We start from the raw sequence: 17,892 nt of genomic DNA on the forward strand, positions 1-17,892 counted from the left end.
TCAGTGATACATAGAACAGAGTTCAGTGTGCTGATACATTTCCAATTTATGGGCAGAATGGGTTATTGGGTTTTGGTTTGGGGGGGGGGGGGGGAGCAGGGATAGAGATGGTGGTTACATTCTTCATTTCAATTATAGCAATAATTAATATTCAGTAAGTACAACATGCATGTGTTCTACAGACTGGATCCAACCCCTGGGATCCACGGATGCTACAGAGCTTCCAGGTTTGTAATCCTGACATTTGGAGTACTGCAACTACAGGGTGCACTGTGCCATGAAGCTGCTGGTGGTTTAGATCTGACCTCTGGAAACATTACATGGCTGTTGCTGTTTACTGTTTGCATCTACACAGTGCCAAAGAATGAGGACTCTCCAGTGCCAGGTGGTGCACAGAGATCAGACAGACTGCCCTCACCCCGAAGACAGGGAGGACAATAGAAATAGACCCAAACAAACAACCAAGCACAGAGAAGCAGTTTGCTGTGATAGTAGACCCTGTGAACACATCAAGATTGTAAGATGCACTGCAGAAGGTGACTTAATGAGAAATTGAAAGTTGAATAATGAATCCGTTTAAATACTTCTTCCAGAGAAATCCTCTTTAGTCTAAATGAAATTAACATCTTGGAAAACAACACATTGGTGCTTGCAATGAAGTTTAACAAATGAGAGTGGATGTTTACATCAGAGATTTACCATCTCTTGTCTCTCAACAGTTATAAATTAAAATAAAAAAGTAGCCTAAGTTTGGCAGTAAGACAATCTGAGGGTGTAAATTTAGAGGGTCAATAACAAGCCCAAGAAGGGATACAAAGGTGAGAGAGGATTGGGTCTATGAATCCAGCAGAATGAACCTTATAGCAACAGTTTGGATTGACATAAGAAGAGAAATTTCTCAAGGCCACATAGAATAATGCCACTGCAATTAAAATTAATGCTAATTATACCCTACTCAACAAGGATTATGTCCTGGCCATGTCATGCAGAGGATGGATGTAGTAACAACCTGTGGCAAATGGTCAGATTTCAAAGAACACTGGGATGTGGTAGAGGCACCTGGATCCACAATGGTACTGAGGGCTCCTTGGCCAGGAAAGCATCTCATTCCTTTCTGAAGGAATGTCTGCAGTAGGTTTCTGTTGAAAATGTTAATATTATTTTGTTCAAAGTCAAGTGAATTACAATTTCATTAAAAAAAATGAGATAGATCTTTGTCTTATATAAATAATCACCACTCCACCTGTTTTAATGTCAAAAAAGTCAAAAAAAGTTCACTACGGACTCCTCAGCATGATGATTTATTTTCCATCCATATTTCAGGGTAATACATAGACAAACATACTGCAGACATTGCCCAAATAGATCTGAATAGTAAGAAATAAGCAATATCAATACTAGAAATATAAAATTTGGTTCTGTATTTGAAAAATATCAATCTCAGTTACTTTAAAGATAAAGATATTATAATAGTTAAAAACAGGTGCATTTGTTAAAGATTATAAATTATCATCAATTACTGGTTTTAGCTAATTTAAATATGACCTTTTTTCAGTCACTGTGAAATTCTGGTGTAGGTTTGGGAAAGCAGTTAAAAAATACAACCTATAGGAAGCTTTCAACTTCATATGTATTTAGAGATTTAAAATGAGACAGCATACTATTTCAGATAGGCATAAAATTAGAAGCATCAGCTAATGAGATGTTATGTGTTATGACTTTTTAATGTATTATTTATGGAAAACTTTTACTAGGTTATCTATCACTCAAAATAAATGAAATATAGCCATTTTATTAATCATATTTATCAATCACCGTTGTGCTTGAGGAATAGGTTTTTCATGTCAAGAACAAGAAAGCATACATACTATTTTCATTTTATTCTGCATGGGTAGAGCTTCATAACGGAAAATGATATACAGGAAATAATTTTAACTTCAGTATAATATTCTTTCATGCTAGAAATTCAGAGCAATTCAGAAACATTAAAGATATGAGACAGAAGGTGCAAAGAAAGGACAAAATTATCCAAAGAATAAGCAGTAGAATATGGAAAGAACCAAAAGATTTCATCTGATCTTGGCTTGAAAGCATCTTTAACTGAAAGGTAGTGACACTTTCTGGAAAAAAACCACAGGGGTCTTTAGGAAAGTGAGAGATAGAAAGTTGCAGAATCACTTTTCAACCTCAACTGTAACTAAAGCAAAGCATAACTTCTTGCATTCATGTCTTTGGAGATGTCTTCAACTTCCAGAAAGCCTGATCTCCTCACTGAGAGGCTGTGAGTCTGCACCAGCCTCTCTGGGTGCATATCTGTGTGCTCCTACCCACCAATACTACCCATAGTGCAAGTATACAGTGGGGACTGCTGACCTGTGCTGTTATATTTTAAAACATAAGGGAAAAAAAAAAAGAAAAAAAAAAAAAAGGGAATGCTTTTTAACTACCGAGAGCAGTCTAGTGTTGCTTCAGGACAAAGTTTAACTGAACATATGACTAGACACATGGAATCGAATTAGTTATCCACACGAAAGAACAACTGAGTGAATTTTTATTCCTTACAGGAAAGCACCTAAAAAAGACATGTGCATCCAAATCTTTTAATGTGTTTAATAGACATCTGCATATTTTTTCTTGTTTTTTTTTTCTTATTTTTTGACAGGAGCTGTCTTAGTGGCTCAACAAAATTGCAAAGAGCAATTTTTAGGCATTAAAGTACATGGAAATGACAAAAGCAAAAGGCAGATATATATAACTACTTATGTAAAATTATTACACAGTTATTAAGATTTTTGTATTCATGATTCATATAGTATTCATATGAAAACTTAGCCTGCAAGAAGGAGAGAGAAGGGATCCCAAGTATCAAAACAACTACAGGAACACAAACTCTTTATGTTGCAACAAAAAGTGTATCATTACCATGTCATGGGTTGTTGTCCAACATGCATAGCAGCCTGGTGCCATGGAAAATAGACGAAGGCAAGCCCCGTCCTTGATGTTTACACTTACAAGGGCAAGTGGTTAGCAGAAACAAATGACTATATCCTGTAATCAATAATTACCAACTGGGGAAACTGCATGTAATCACTGAACAAAATGGTTATTTAATCAGAAGGTATTACTATGTATTATTCAATATTTAAGCTCATTGGGTATTTACCTGGTTATTTTGAACTTATATAGCTTTAAATAGGTTTTGTTCAATAGAAAGCAGAGAAGTGTTCAATAGAAGTCTGAAAATCAGTAATTTTTGAGGGTACCTGAAACCAAGGTGGACATTTGATCTTGAAGACTCCTATAAATTGGTTTCTGCATACCACTTATGGGCCAGCAGCTTAATTTTTTTTAATTGACCTTCAGATGAAGAGAAATAGATCTCTGAGTCATTATGTTTCATATACTTCCTCTTAGTATATCAAAGTTGCAGGTTGCTTTAACAACAGAAATTTTAAACTGCCTTTCAGTTTTTATTTTGTAGAAATCCTTTTCAGCTCCACTGTTGGTGGAGTTATTTTGTATGGCATGAATTTTTGTGTGCCTGTGAACGTCTCTCCTGTCACGTCTTAGTTTTGACTCTTAGGCAATGTTACCTCATTTGTCTGCAAAAATTACACTTTCTACAAGTACAAGAACTACACTTATGCTTTGCCTTAAATATGTGGCAATAGCAACATTAATTTTGCAACTGTAATTTTGCCCTGGCTTTATCAGGAAAAAGCACTGAACATTTAGTGTGCTGAGCAGTGTGTGAAGACAAATATTGGATGGAAGACTGTATGCTTCTAAGTGACTTTTTGGGATAGTAGACTGCTTGTTTCACAGGAACCTTAGGGCACTGAGGCGGTATCTCAGCACTGTGTTTAAACTAGTTCTGTTGACTCTATAGATACTGGAGAATATTTGGGGTTCTACCACAATGCTTATTCCTGTGCAAATACTTTGATTACATGAGCTGTGCTCTGAAAGTGCATTATCTCCAAAGAGAACCAACAGCAACCTCAGTTCTTAAGAGAAACAAGGATTGATCCTGCCTTGACTTTAATGGTCAAGTTTGGATTAGATGCACCTTGCTCAAAGACATGGGAGGAGAATCTAATCCCAAAATGACTCCATTTGTTGAATCATAAACTAGCACTTGTGGGACACAGTTTATTTTTTGTAACTTTTTATAGTTCTTTCATTAAGCTAAAATGTTTCTATACAAGTGTCCTCTTTACTTTACTAGGAGATCAAACTGAGCTTCTTTTGCTATTCCCAGTCAAGCTAAGCTTTGATGGATCCACATGTAAATCCATACTTCACTGTCTGGACTCCTCTTCCTTCAGCACAACAGAGAAATTTGGAAGATGCAAGCAAAGTTGAAGATGATTGCAGTTTTCTCTTCTGACTTAATTTCAGATAAATGGACTACTGCATTTCCAAAAAAGAAACATTTTAAAAATCAAATACAAAAACAACTCCTGTAGTTGTTTCTTCATGCTTGATGCTTTGAAGATCCAAATACTTTTCTATTCAGCTCTCTTACCATTATAATTTTCATTTGTACAGAATTTTTGTGCGCTTTGCACTGAATTACAGGTTCTTTGTTCTTGGAGAAAAATAAAATATTGACATACCTTCCTATAACCTTACCTTTTATTCATGAATGAGAGGCAACTCCAAAAAACTAGGAGTGGAAAAATGTTATTCAAATTTTATTTAATTTTTTTTTTTTTAGATTTTGTATTTTAAATTCTATGTCTACTTCTATTCCTCAGTAAAGTATGCATAACAGTAGAAAGAGTAGGGAATGCAAAGGATTTACTGAACAGAATCTTTTGCAAAAGGAATAAGCATTTTCTATTACAGAATCTGCTGTGTGTGGAAATAATGAAAATAACTTTTTTTTTTTTAATTTGTGATTGTGTGATACTAGCAATCCTTGAAAGTGTCCTACTCGGGCAACTTTGAAATTTGGTATCCTGTGTGCATTTCTCTACCTATTAACTTGTTTTTCCTGCCTTCCCACTCATTTGCTTGCAAGATGGTTACAAGTATAGAGACACACACTGGTCTGAAATTAAATTCCATGTTTAGAGAGTCTCTGCTTCTAGAATCAGCTAAGAAAGGAGGTAATCCCTTTTGGTCCTCATGACTGAAGTCTGTCAGGAGGAGCATAGGATTAGAGTGGAGCATTGGATTGTTGATTTCAATGTTCTTATGATAAGCAACATCTTAATGCAATCTCAATGAGATGGTTATCAAACTCTGTGTTTAGACTACCCCTTACACCTCTTGCCCAATACTCTGCTTTGCACTGGTGCAGCCTCACCTAGAGTCCCGTGTGCAGTTTTGGTCACCTCAATATAAGAAATTAGCTCATTAGGGAGTGTCCAAAGGAGGGCAAGGAAGATGGTAAAGGGCCTTGGGAGAAAATTGTATGAGGAGCAGCTAAAGTCACTCAGTCTGTTCAGCTTGGAGAAGAGGAGACTGTGGAGGGACCCCATCAAATTCTACAGCTTCTTCACAAGGACAATGGAGGTGGCAGGCACTGATCTCTTCTCTGTGGTGACCAGTGACAGAACCCAAGGGAATGCCATGAAACTGTGTCAGGAGAGTTTTAGGTTGGATATTACAAAAAGGTTCTTCACCCAAAGTATGTTTGGGCACTAGAATAAGCTTCCCAGGGAAGTGGCCACAGCACCAAGCCTGACAGAGTTCAAGAAGCATTTGCACAATGTTCACAGGCATATGGTGTGACTTTTGAACATGGTCTTGTGCAGGGCCAGGACTTCAACTCGATGGTCCTTGTAGATCCCTTTCAAATCAGCATGTTCCACAAATGTGTGAAAATTTTGTTAGCTGATTTCTGTAGCAAAGAGGAACATGGTAGTTTCCAGATTAAAATTGCTCATCTTGGTTTTATAACTGTCTTTTCTTATTCTTATGCTTTGCCTTAAATAAATGGTTTTTTTCCTCCTTCCTTTTGTTTGTCTGCTGTTGGATTTATGAACAAGACCTGTAATCCTTCTCTTATGGTTCAATCATTTAATCTTGGTGTTTCTTCTTAAACAGTGACACCTCCATTGCATTACCATATTAATATAACTTTTTTCCTTTTTTTTAATCTACTTAACATTTACCTCTCATGAACATGTCTGTAGAGACTATTCTAAGCAAGGTCTTATGTTAGGGTATTAATACTTGCTGATTGCTTGTTGATCTCCCTCCTCACTTCAGAGACTCCAGAATCACAAACAAGTTTCAGGCACCTGCATGAGATCAGCAGATTGTCATCATTTTGTGACTTAATGATTTCTTTGAGACTAGATCTATTCATCTGCACCATTTGCCTGTCTAAGAAAAGTCAGTGCATCTCACTTGAAAATGATTCTAGCACAATGAATGTTTGGTAAATAAATGTGTAATTTTGCAGTTACATCCATGTTTCTAATTTTGAATTCCCATTTATGTTTGTTCTAAGTCTGTCATGTTTTGTTATAGCTAACCAGCTATCAAATTGCCATGACCATTAATTTTACCTCTTAAAGGCAAGTGTTCTTCTGAATCTCAGTAATATCCAAAAAAAAAAAAAATCTTTGAAAAATCTTTGCTACTGGTCACAAGATCAGTGCGGATGAGAGTCAAAGGAAGTTGGAAGGAACTTCTGGAGGTCTGTAGTATGACTTTATGACCAAAGTAAGGCTAACCAAGTTCTTTAGGGTCTTGTCTGGTTTTGGAAACTTCCAAGGCAGGGCACAGTACAACACTGACCATCCTGTGCTTCAGACTGACTCCATTGTGGCTTTCCTCTATTTCAGTTATGAGTGTGGATTTTGTGAAATAAAGCTTGTCAATGAGCAGAGTTTTTTGTCCCCATGTTCAAACAAGGGCAGATGTATATTAGATAAGAGAGAAGAGGGACTTAGGCTTCTGCCCAAAGCATGCAATGTGTGGATGTGCCGGAGCTCAGCCCTGAAAATGACTAAAATCTTTTCATAGCAGTGGCTTCCCTAACATGGGACTCAGAATATTTCCCCTCTCAGACCTCTTCCAGAAAAGATAGTACTACAGGTTTTATAGGCAGTCCTTTCTCAACCCTTGAAGATTCCCAGGAGAGTCTAAGAAACACTTGGATCATGTCAGCATTTGTCAAGAAGGAGAGGAACAAGGAAAGGCTTTAGATCCCAGTAGTAGCTAACAAAGGAATGATTGTCTGGCATATCTTCTTTATTGTCATTTGCCAGATTTTCCTTTTTCTGTCTGTGAAAATGGACTACGACTCTATTATATTTTATTTAAAATCTCTTATCGATCAATCCTCTTTCAATCCCAGAAGGCAAGAAGATGAGACTAAGTTACTTGGGAGACAGTATTGGAGCTGAGATTACTGCTTTGAGACTCTGATATGTAATGTATGACCTCTATATCCCATCATTATTTTGTCTACAATAGACTGCTCTCATACTGGTGATCAAGCTAGGAATCACTCACAGAAATTTATACATTAATACTGAATAACAAATATGTTTGAGAAAATTAGCCTGTTCACAGATAACTCACAGTTACCACCCTGTGATAACCCCTTTTTCATTTAGGGAGAGTTAAAAGGTTGAAAACAATGATTTTGTGCCTCTCTTTCTCAAAGTTTAAGGTCGTTTAGGGAACACGTGTTTATAAGACAGAATTCTTTTGTACTGTGGGCTTGGATTTTTAATTATTGAAAAGAAGTATGCAGTTTTAAAGAGCAAAAATTATATTACCCTGCCTTTCAGGTAAGAAAGTTTTAGATTTTTCTGCTCTAGAAGCTGTGACTTGTTCTTGCATGTGAGAAACTACAGTAAAGGAGACAGCAGATATTCAGTGCAGTGGAAACTGCGCAATGAACTGGCATTTGCAGTTTGGTGCAATGTATTCTTCAAATGTATGCCTGTGTTGGAGTCTGCAGTATCCTGTTGTTTTTGCACATGTCAAAACCACTGAAGACTGTTGGAAATTCCTATAAGGAAAATATACTTTAGTGGGGTTCTGGTCTCTCTCGGAAGGAATATCACTAGGTATTCCAGGAAACTGCTTATGAACAGAGAAAGGGAAGCTTGAAAGACAAGGGGTCTTTTTTTTTTTTTTTTTTTTTTTTTTTTTTTTTTTTTTTTTTTCTTAGAGCACCACTCATATTCTTTTAAGACAAGGAGAAGTGAGCTTCTTCTTACTTTGGCAATATATTTTAATATAGAGAAAATTATATTGGATTTAGAAACCATGTAAACAGTTAAACGAACAAGAGGGATCAAATTCAGGTGAAGATACATTCTGTATGCTTCATTATAATTCTCTACAGTACAGAGATCCCGATAACATCCTTCAAGTCATATGTTATCACTTCTGCCAGTTATTATTAGAGCTACTTGAAACATCAGTACAAGTGAGGCCAACAAAGCCTGATACTCAGGCTGATGTCTGATCAACAATACAGGATGTTTAATTTTGTTTTATTTTTTTAAGCATTTAACTTACCTTATTCACAAATGGAAAGTCCATAAAAGACACCGGTGGAACCTTGGGAGGGTCAGAGATTATTATCTGCATGCCTTCAGTTTTAGGCTGATCTTGTTCTAATATACACAATCAAGTCAGAGCTGAGTCAGTTTACTTTCATTTCTTTTCCTTTTATTTTCTTTATTTGAGGTGATATAGTTCTTCTGGACCAAGTTATAATCAAATTTTGATTTTCAGATTTATAGGTACTTCCTTGAAACTCCTGGTTGGTCAAAGCAATTTTTTTAGTCCCCTTCCTGAGTTTACTGCTACTCTAAATCAGGCAAAAAGCTTATGCTGACATCTGCAAAAAGAATTTCTTAGAGAATTTTGTAGGTTTTTTTAAAAGCTGATTCTGCCTTTTTCCTTCAGACCTACAATATATGCTTCCATTGTTCACACACCAACTTATGAATATGTTGATGCCGTTTTCTCTTTTTTTAAGCTCCCATCTGAGTTCTGTTCATCACAGATGTTTAGACACACAGCTGTCCATCTACAGTGGTTCTGCATGAAAGACCATGGCTGTTGTGTACAAAGAAGGGATTCAGGCAAAAATTTACTATAAATAGATAGCATTGTCTGCTTCTTCATTCTTCACTGGAGTCCTAAGTTCTGGAATTGGAATATTTGCTACTTTATCAAAATAGTTTTTGCCTTCTGCCTCTGCTGAACTAAAAGATGAAGTGCAACCTGAGCATTTATTATAGCTGTTATTTGTGAAAGGTTTCCATTCTCTCTGAACCAAGGAAGCTGGCTACTCTGGCAGGGTCCCAGGCAGCATGCAGAGCATGGTGAACATGGGCACACAATGTGTGCCATTACACAATGTGGCATCTTCACCTGTACAAGTCGGCAAACTTCACATGAGTAAAACTGTTTGAAAATGCTTCAAGGTCATGCTATTAATGTCTTAAAGCATTTGATTTAGAGAACAGATCTGCATGCAGCATGATAAGCCCCTCTGAAAACTGTGGAGCAGCAGCATAATATCTGAGAGCATTGTGGCAAATTGGGAAGTTGAGATGGAGCTGCTAATTATTCCAAGGCATATTTCTGAAAGGACAGGAGGTGTGGGATGTTCTCTGCCAAAAGCCCCTATTTCTTGAATGCTCTCACCATCTCCATATGCACATATGAAACTTAAGCTATGCTGTGTGTGTATAAGCTGTAGATAATGTGGTCTTATCTATTGCTTGAAACCTTGAAAATCAGTAAGATACAATTCAATAATGATGAGGGCAGCAGTGGAATAATTTGGGTAAGACTAGATTATCAAAAAACAAAGAAGAAACTGCAATTAGCATCTGTTACAGACCCCCAGGACTATAAGAGAGTGAGGAAAAATATTCATAGAACAACTCTGGAGTAGTTCAAAACCACACAGTACTGTCCCAGAGGGGACTGTAACTGTCCAAACATCTGTTAAATTATAAAGCTACTGTAAATATAGATCAGAGATTCCTATGTACAAATGAAAGCATGTGGATCCTAAAAAAGATTCCAATCTTTAGTAGTGGAGAACCTTATCAAAAATATCATGCTAATAAGTCAATAAGGAGAAGCTACTCTGAAACAATGGGAACTATATTAAGGATACATAAATACAACTGGAAAATTCTAGTGAAAATGTGCCATTTCAAGTCAGGAATATATTTTAAAAATATAATGATACAAGAAAAAACAGCTTTTTAGTATGAGACTAATGTTTACTTGATGCAGTAATGTTTACTTGATGCAGTTTACTTATTGCAAGAACAATATCTACATAGATATATAAATATATAAAAGACATGGGTAAGCAATTTGATAAGGAAGAGCATTACTAGAGGTTTACAAACAAGAGTCCTTCAATAACTGTCTGAGATGTTGTTAAAGGTTTCCTCATAGCTGTACATGCCTTGAAATTGTTAGAAATAGAGAGGAATTGTCTGAGTAAGAAATTTCTTTCTTTTTTCAGAGAGCATATCCCAGTAGTTGTCCTCTTTCTGTTTTTTTGTTTGTTTGTTTGTTTGTTTGTTTTGTTTTGTTTTGTTGGGTTTTTTTAAGAATAAGCCATTGTTTCTCTTCCATATTGGCTAAGGATTGGAACACCAGCAGAAAAAGTTGTTTGAGATGTAGGCATTTAATGGTATCTACCTGCTGACTCCTGCCTTCATTGGCCAGTAAGGATCAGCAAATATTTGACTTTGGAGATATTTGGGAAAGATCAAATGTTTTGAGATTTTTGGAGAAGGTTGTTGATCTGCCTTTTAAACCATGTGGTTTCCACAGGTGTTTGATATCAAGTGGAAACAATTTTTAGTGATGCTCCAATCTTTTGTTTCCCTTTTAATGATGTCTGGCACTTTTATAGCAACGCACCAAAATTACAGTGTTCATCTTTTGCTGCTTCATCCAGGTAAACCAAAGTGTATCTGACTGAGGTGTAGCTGCTTGACCTCCATTCACTTGCTCAACAGAGGTAAAGCAAAGAGAACTAATTGAGTGACCAGAAAAAAATTTACTGGTCACTGAGTCACATTTAGTCTTTTATTGACAATTTTTTGCTTCTTCCACCAGCATAAAAAGGTGCATGCTGCAATTTGTAATGTTAATGATATATGAGAGGCACACATAAAAAAGCACTTGGATCACACTGGAAATCTATGAGAGGTATACCCATTTTCAAATATCTGTATGTGGTTCACTAGCACAGGTAATTGAGTTCCAGCATATTTCTCCTTTTACTCCTTCTAGAAGGATGGTCTATAAAGTAGGAATCAAAGAAAACAATTTTTAAGGTACTTTGGAATTTTTTTAATTTGAGCCATAATGGAAACTTTTTTGTCACTCTACTATTGTATTTTCTTTTAAGTGAATATTTACATACCCAAAAAGAAGCGCTCTCCATATTCGGAGATAAGTACTTTAATACAGCCACTTATGTTGTGTATTTAAGCAGGTGTTTTGCAAAAGAGCAAAATACTTGCTTGTAACAGGCTGCGATGACATGGGCATCCTGAGAATATAAATTTTTATGAAGAATAGGCCCCCTGGCAATTACAGATGTGTTAGTGATTTTCTACTTTCACTAAGAATATCTCAAAAATCCATTCACTATCTGCATTTCTGGTTTGCAGGGGTTTTTAAATAGAAGAGAAGACATTTTACTTTCCTTCTATAAATTACAGTTTATTCTCAGAAGCCACTTCGTGCCCTGCTTTTATTTATTTCTAATAATGCATTTTTTGTCAGGCTCCAAAGTTGGAAGAGATGAATTAAAATGCAGAGTTTCAGAACTTCTTCTTTTTTAATTCTTTTTTTTTTCCTAGGGTTGCAAACTTAGTCTTATAATTGTCAGGATATGTCACATAGTTGAGAATTCATTTCTCTGAAGTCCCCGTAATCTGCCTTCTTCATTATGGTAAAAGTGCCACAGTTAACTCCCTCTGAAAGTCAAATTACCATGTTCTGCTCAGTCATGACTTTGGACCCTGTCAATAAGAATTGTCTTCCACCATGCAGCCTGCCTATATCTTGTTCGTAATCATTTTTTTCCCTTGGGGTTCATTTTCATCTGTGGTTGCTGCATTCATTCCCAAGCATTTTTTTAATTTTTTTTTTGAGACCTGTCCTCAGTTCTTCTGCATGTATTGATGACTTGAATATTTTGTTGTCTCCTTTAGGCACTGAATTTCCTCTTCAAGTTCATGGGCAACCTGTAATCCTAAACTCCTCGACAGATACTGCCTATTTCTTGATTTATGTCTACCTTTTTAGGTAATTTATGTTTATTTCATCCAAAATGCTGCACTTTTGGCCCCTAGATGGATCTGTCTGTTTCCAACATGCTTTGTTGATGAATTCAGTCACTCTCTTCATAAAGCTATGAAAGTGATGGAACAGAGTTGTGCAGAGACATTTTTTCTTTTGTGGGAGGGGAAAGAATTTATTTGCTGAAGAAATTAAATTTCTGGCAACTCAGAGCTGTTTGTAACTTTAGTTTCAAATGTGTGAACTAACTGTGCCTGAAGAAACATTTAGAAATATTCAAAAAGCACTGCCATTGGCTTTTTACCAACTGATAAGGCATGTAGCTCAGATAGCTCAGCTGTCTGAGGTGACTTGGAAGTAGAAGAGAGAAAAACTCAGCCTCACTGCAGAAGCTGCTGGTTAACTCCACTGGGTCAAGGAGGAAAAACAGCACTAAGAGAAACACGGTGGCCTTGCGGTTGATTGGAATTGATGCTCCTGTTGTCATTGAGAAAAGCATCAACAGCAGAGCACATTAAGAAACCCATCCTAAAATGTCATATGATGTCATGATTTTTACAGATGTGACAGAAGGAATGTCAGTCTGCTCAGACAAATGTGCTGATCTGATCTTGGGTCTTCCATGATCTAGAGGAATAATCTAACCACCCTGACACTGGATAAGGGAGGAGACAAAGCAAACTGGGATCTCCTTGAACACAAAGCTCTGGAGGATAAAACAAGAAGTCACAGGGTTTATTACTAGTGAAGTAACATCTAGAGAAATGTATCCCAGTCATATTCTCATTCTTGGCTTTTTAAGCGTAACGTACATGTATTACTTCTGTCCATGGAGAATGTACAGCTTAATTGACAGGAAAAGCAGAGGGCGAAAAGAAAAATAGAGGCACAAAGACTGAAAACTGTGTCCCTGAAAGAAAGATAGAAGCAGTACAAAGGTTTCTGTTGTTTGTCATAGCTAGTACCCATCCTTCCAGGCAGCATTTGACTGTTCCTCTTAAATTATCTTCTTATCTGTATAACACATCCCACAAAAACTTTTCATTTGCTCTTTTCTCCCACACTCCTACATTTTCTGATTACAAAACACATTTAATATTATACAAAGATGTATTTTGTGATATAATAGTGATTTAGTTGTGATATATGAATGATGTTAGAAATACTGTTGGGTTACTTGTGGACACTAAATATATTCAAAAGTCAGTGGATCATTAAATGAGAATATTCCAACTGTGCACTTTTGCATAATAATTGACAATGTTTGAAACCCCCATGCAGTTTGGATATTCATAACAAGGACTAATATTTGTGCCCCAAATGATATATTTGCCTCTCACGTAAGCTGAGGGTGTTTTTGTTCCAGATGCCACTCCTGATGTTCAAACCCGAGCCTTTCAAAAGTTACTGCCTTTCTGGATGCCCCATTGCCTTTGTCCAGTGCTTGCCACAGAAACAAAAAAATTCACTTTCATACTTTCATACATTTCACAAGCAGCAATGAGGGAGTATCGGTCTTAATCACCCAGAAAGAGAAGGTTGCATTTAAGATGTTGGTTCAAGAAAAACACAGAACAAAATGACATCCCTCAGTGAAGATGAAGGGACCCTGTTTCTGCCCAACACGATAAAACTGTGAGCAGTTCATACCTTTTTGTCACTGACACCCACAGGACTCATTATTCCCATTCCCTTAAAATACTGCTGGGATCAATGAAGTGCTGTGCTACCATCTGTACTGCCATTAAACTGGTACACCTCAATTAAAAAAAAAAAAAAAGTTTGATCTATGAATTTCCATGATTGCTTTTCCTTGTCCACTGGGCCAAAAACCACCACGTCTACCCTTCTCCTCCTGCTGCTCCTCCTTGTCCTTCTCCCCACTGCCCCTCACACAAACATCTCCAGGTTCCTTTTGGACTTGGCAATCCCCTCAAAGACAGTATAGCCAGCTAGGGAGGTATGTCAGTTTGAAGGTAACCTTAGACAGCATTCTGCTCTAAAATACAGAAAATCTATGCTTATGTAGCATAAGAACTGTGCTTTAGCAGACTGAAGACTGTAGAATAATATCTGTGTGCTACATTGGAAAGTGACTGCAAGTATTTTAAACTTGTGTATTTATTAAATTTTTCCAGTGGTGCACAACCCATCCCCCTGTTTGTTTGGATTATTGACTCTATAGTATTTTCTCTGATCATTCACTAGGTTTAAATATTACAAAAAAAGCTTTTCTGCAGCTTTTATCTGCTGTGCCTCTTCCCTCCACACCGATTAGACATTTTTCTGTGCTTGTTTCCAGAATAAAGGAACTCCTCTGAAATTGCCACAGTGTTTGAATTTATGGACCTACTCTTTTATATTACTTGCCGCCAGTGATGTCTCATGCTTGATCAAAGGTGACAGCTGCATTCTTCAAAGGGACAATTGTGCTCAAGACATTCAATAGGTGTTAAGTGAGCAGTTGTTAGCTATGATACTGCTGGTGGCCAAGACCTACCAAAACAGTAGAGGTGCTGTTACTGCTGTTCATCTTGCCTGCTGCAGCAGTTGGCAAGCACTGACAGTCAGCAGGGAGTGGTTAGAATGAAGGAGACCCAATCAGGCATACTGTAATTTATAGCTGATTGATGAATGCATGAAGAGTGTGGAAACACCAATTAGAAATAAAATCGTGGCTGCTAAGGATTTTGGATGTGCTTCTCTTACCCTGTGCTCCTTAGTGCTCCCAGAAAACTTAGAAGGTCTGACAAACAAAAGAAATTCAAAAGGCAAACTCTGTGTACATCCACAGCTTAATTTGGATTGCATTGCAATGTTTGTAGTATTTTGAAAAATGTATTACTAAATGTTTATTTTGAAAAAAATTTTACTCATGTTTGAAACAAAAATTTAATTTTCAAGTAAGGGTAGAATTATAAATCATTTGTATTCCCATTCTAAGCATGGTTCCTGATTATAATAATTATCTAAAATTAACTTTTGATATGCTTTTTTATTCAACTATAATAGTTACTTGATATAAATTTAGTGTTTTTTTCTTAGAATGCACTGCTTTTAAATACATCAAAACAATTTTTCAGGTTTTCCATGCTGAGCGAAACAGCGTTACTTTAACATTTTGTCCCTAAGCCAGTATAGTCAGTGCTGTATTTTGAGCTGTATGACCTGTTTTTCTCAATCCTTCCTCTCTTTCTGTTTTTGTGTGTGTGTTCCCAGTAGAGTGATCGATATCATTTATCTCAGTATAGAAGAATTGGAGTTGATATTGATTACTCTGTGTTAGATTTTGAAATTCCTTTGTAAATGTGTAAAGCCTGTGAACATCTACCATTCATCTACCATCACCTTAAAAGAATCATCCTTCCTCTGACCACATAATTGTTAAATTGTGCATGCAAAATCGCTAGAGGATATTCTGTCCCTTTTCCAGCGGGTTATCAGGCAAAACTTGCTAGAGAACATTGTGTTTATATATGCTCCAGTTTAAGAACTCAAAGGTCAATAGTTGCCAGAAGCAGTTTCACTTAGTAACTTACTACTTTTCCCAAGCTCTGCAACCTGCCTCACCAGTGATCCTTATCATTTATTAGTGAAAGTCTACATATCCAGCTCCTAGATCTCTACCCATGGGCATGTAATCTTGGTTTACTGAAATAATCTGTCCACCTTCTAGTATAATTAGTCATGATGATTCATTACCTGAATAAGCAAATATTACCTGTAAATACAATGAGCTTACATTGTAATGTTTTTGTTTCCTAACATTTCTTACTGACTGAATCTGTAGTGCAACTTGATTGACTGAAAGTTTTCCCTGGGTTGGAGTTAGCCTTTTTTGCCTTCCATGAAATAGCTAAGAACTGAATCTTTTTCTGTTTTGTTTGCTTGCTTGTTTTTTAAATTAAAAAAATCATTATACTAATTTTTTTTACATCATGACATAGAGTGTTACCAAATATTTAAATTGCATCTGCTTTCAACAGCTTGATTTTGTCTTCAAATTACTTATGACACCCTATTGATTTAAAGGAGTTGTTTCTGTTGCATGCTGATGGAATTGAAATGTTATATTTTCTTTTTTTTTCCCCAGGGGGAGATTTTTCTTTTATTTACAGGTTTTCCAAACTTGATTTAAAATGAATAGAAAATAGATATTATTTTTCATTTTAGCAGTCATTTTAAATGACACTTCCAGGCAGGAAGTTCTGTTAAAGTTGATAAACTTTTGTTTAACAGGTATTCCAAAGTTCTGATAATAGTTCTGTCATTGACAAATGCTGCTAATAATTCTGTTCATTTCAGAGGAGTTGTCCTTTTTTTCCTTGCCTGGTGTTTAGCTGAAGTTATCTTTTAGTCCAAACTGTCCAATAATTATTGCTTAAACCAGCTCTGTGTAGAGAGTACCAAGATGAAAAGATGAAGAACAGAACTTTATTTTAAAATTTTGCAGCTTAAAAAGTAAAGGCATTCATGCTAAGTCCCTCCATAAAAAAAAAAACAAGTAAAATTACCATGGTGTTGAAATTTACAGATTAATTGTGTACATAACTTAGGGATTTTGGAATGCTGCTGTATTTTCAAATGTGTGTATGTGTTAAACAAACAAACAAAAAGCTCCAAAAACTCTCCAAAACCAAACTGAAACTCAAAAATACAGAAGCCTTTATATTTTATTTAAAGTAGAGTGCTTATGGGGTAAATATATGATTCTGTTCAAATAGACTTGGACTAGTTTTCTTCTAATTGTGATGGCGTAATTCAATCAAATAATATAGGTAATGAACATTAAAGCAAAAAAATAACCCAAAATGGACAAGGATGGGGAAGCAGTAGCTGCAGTAAAAGAACTTAATCTAAGAAAATAAAGCATTCAATTATCATGGAGCATCTGAAAGAAAATAAATGAAAACAGACTGTCATCAGATTCTTTCTTGTCCCCAAAAGTTTGATATCATTTCTTTGGGGAATAGTTTGCAAATTATATACATAATATGTGTAACACAACCATAAACAGCCATGTAATCTGCCTCACTTACAATCTGTTCCATGATCTTTGCTCATCCCAAAGAAGAAAGAAAAGGTGCAGATCTTGAAACAGTAGGATGGGGAAATAAATCAGAGCTGCAGTTAATAAAACTGGTTTGGGACATTACAATTGTGTTTGTTTGTTTTTCTTTGTAGGTATTCCAGAATTTATGCCAGCTCTGGCTTTTCAGTGTCTGTGGAATATTTCTTAACCCATTTTAACATAGGTAATGTTAAATATAGCAAGCAATAAAGATAATCTTTGGGAAATTATCGTACATATTTTAAAATCTAGACTTTGTTCAAATATAGAAATATCGAAAGTAGTTTCCTTGTGACATAGGCAGCAAAGTATTTATCCTCTGCTTTTTCTTGGGCTTGGCTAGATCTGTTTGAGTGCCAATAACTGAGCAGAATTAAGGAGAAACCCATAGTGGAGAAAATTACATATCTGAAGTATTAACTGGTATATTCAGTGATGTTTACACTTTCCTTCACCAAAAACATGTTATGCTCAGGCATGTAACTCATCTGCAGTTAGACTTTTATGGCTCTCTTCTTAGCTAGAAGACAATTTACTCTGCAGTGTCT

At 36.2% G+C, this 17,892-nt stretch overlaps 1 long non-coding RNA gene across 2 annotated transcripts in view; it reads left to right on the forward strand.

Moving 5' to 3' along the window:
- LOC119710099 overlaps positions 1 to 17,529 on the forward strand; it is a 37,718-nt gene extending 20,189 nt beyond the window's left edge. Inside the window, exon 3 of one of the 2 annotated variants that reach the window (XR_005259502.1) lies at positions 17,458 to 17,529. This is a non-coding gene — a long non-coding RNA (uncharacterized LOC119710099). Of the gene's footprint in view, positions 1 to 12,185; positions 12,279 to 17,457 lie in introns of those variants that run through there. The other variant, XR_005259501.1, reaches the window with a different exon arrangement.
- Positions 17,530 to 17,892: the final 363 nt, after the last annotated feature.

Source organism: Motacilla alba, chromosome 1, assembly GCF_015832195.1.
Source record: "Motacilla alba alba isolate MOTALB_02 chromosome 1, Motacilla_alba_V1.0_pri, whole genome shotgun sequence".
Taxonomy (NCBI): Eukaryota; Metazoa; Chordata; class Aves; order Passeriformes; family Motacillidae; genus Motacilla; species Motacilla alba.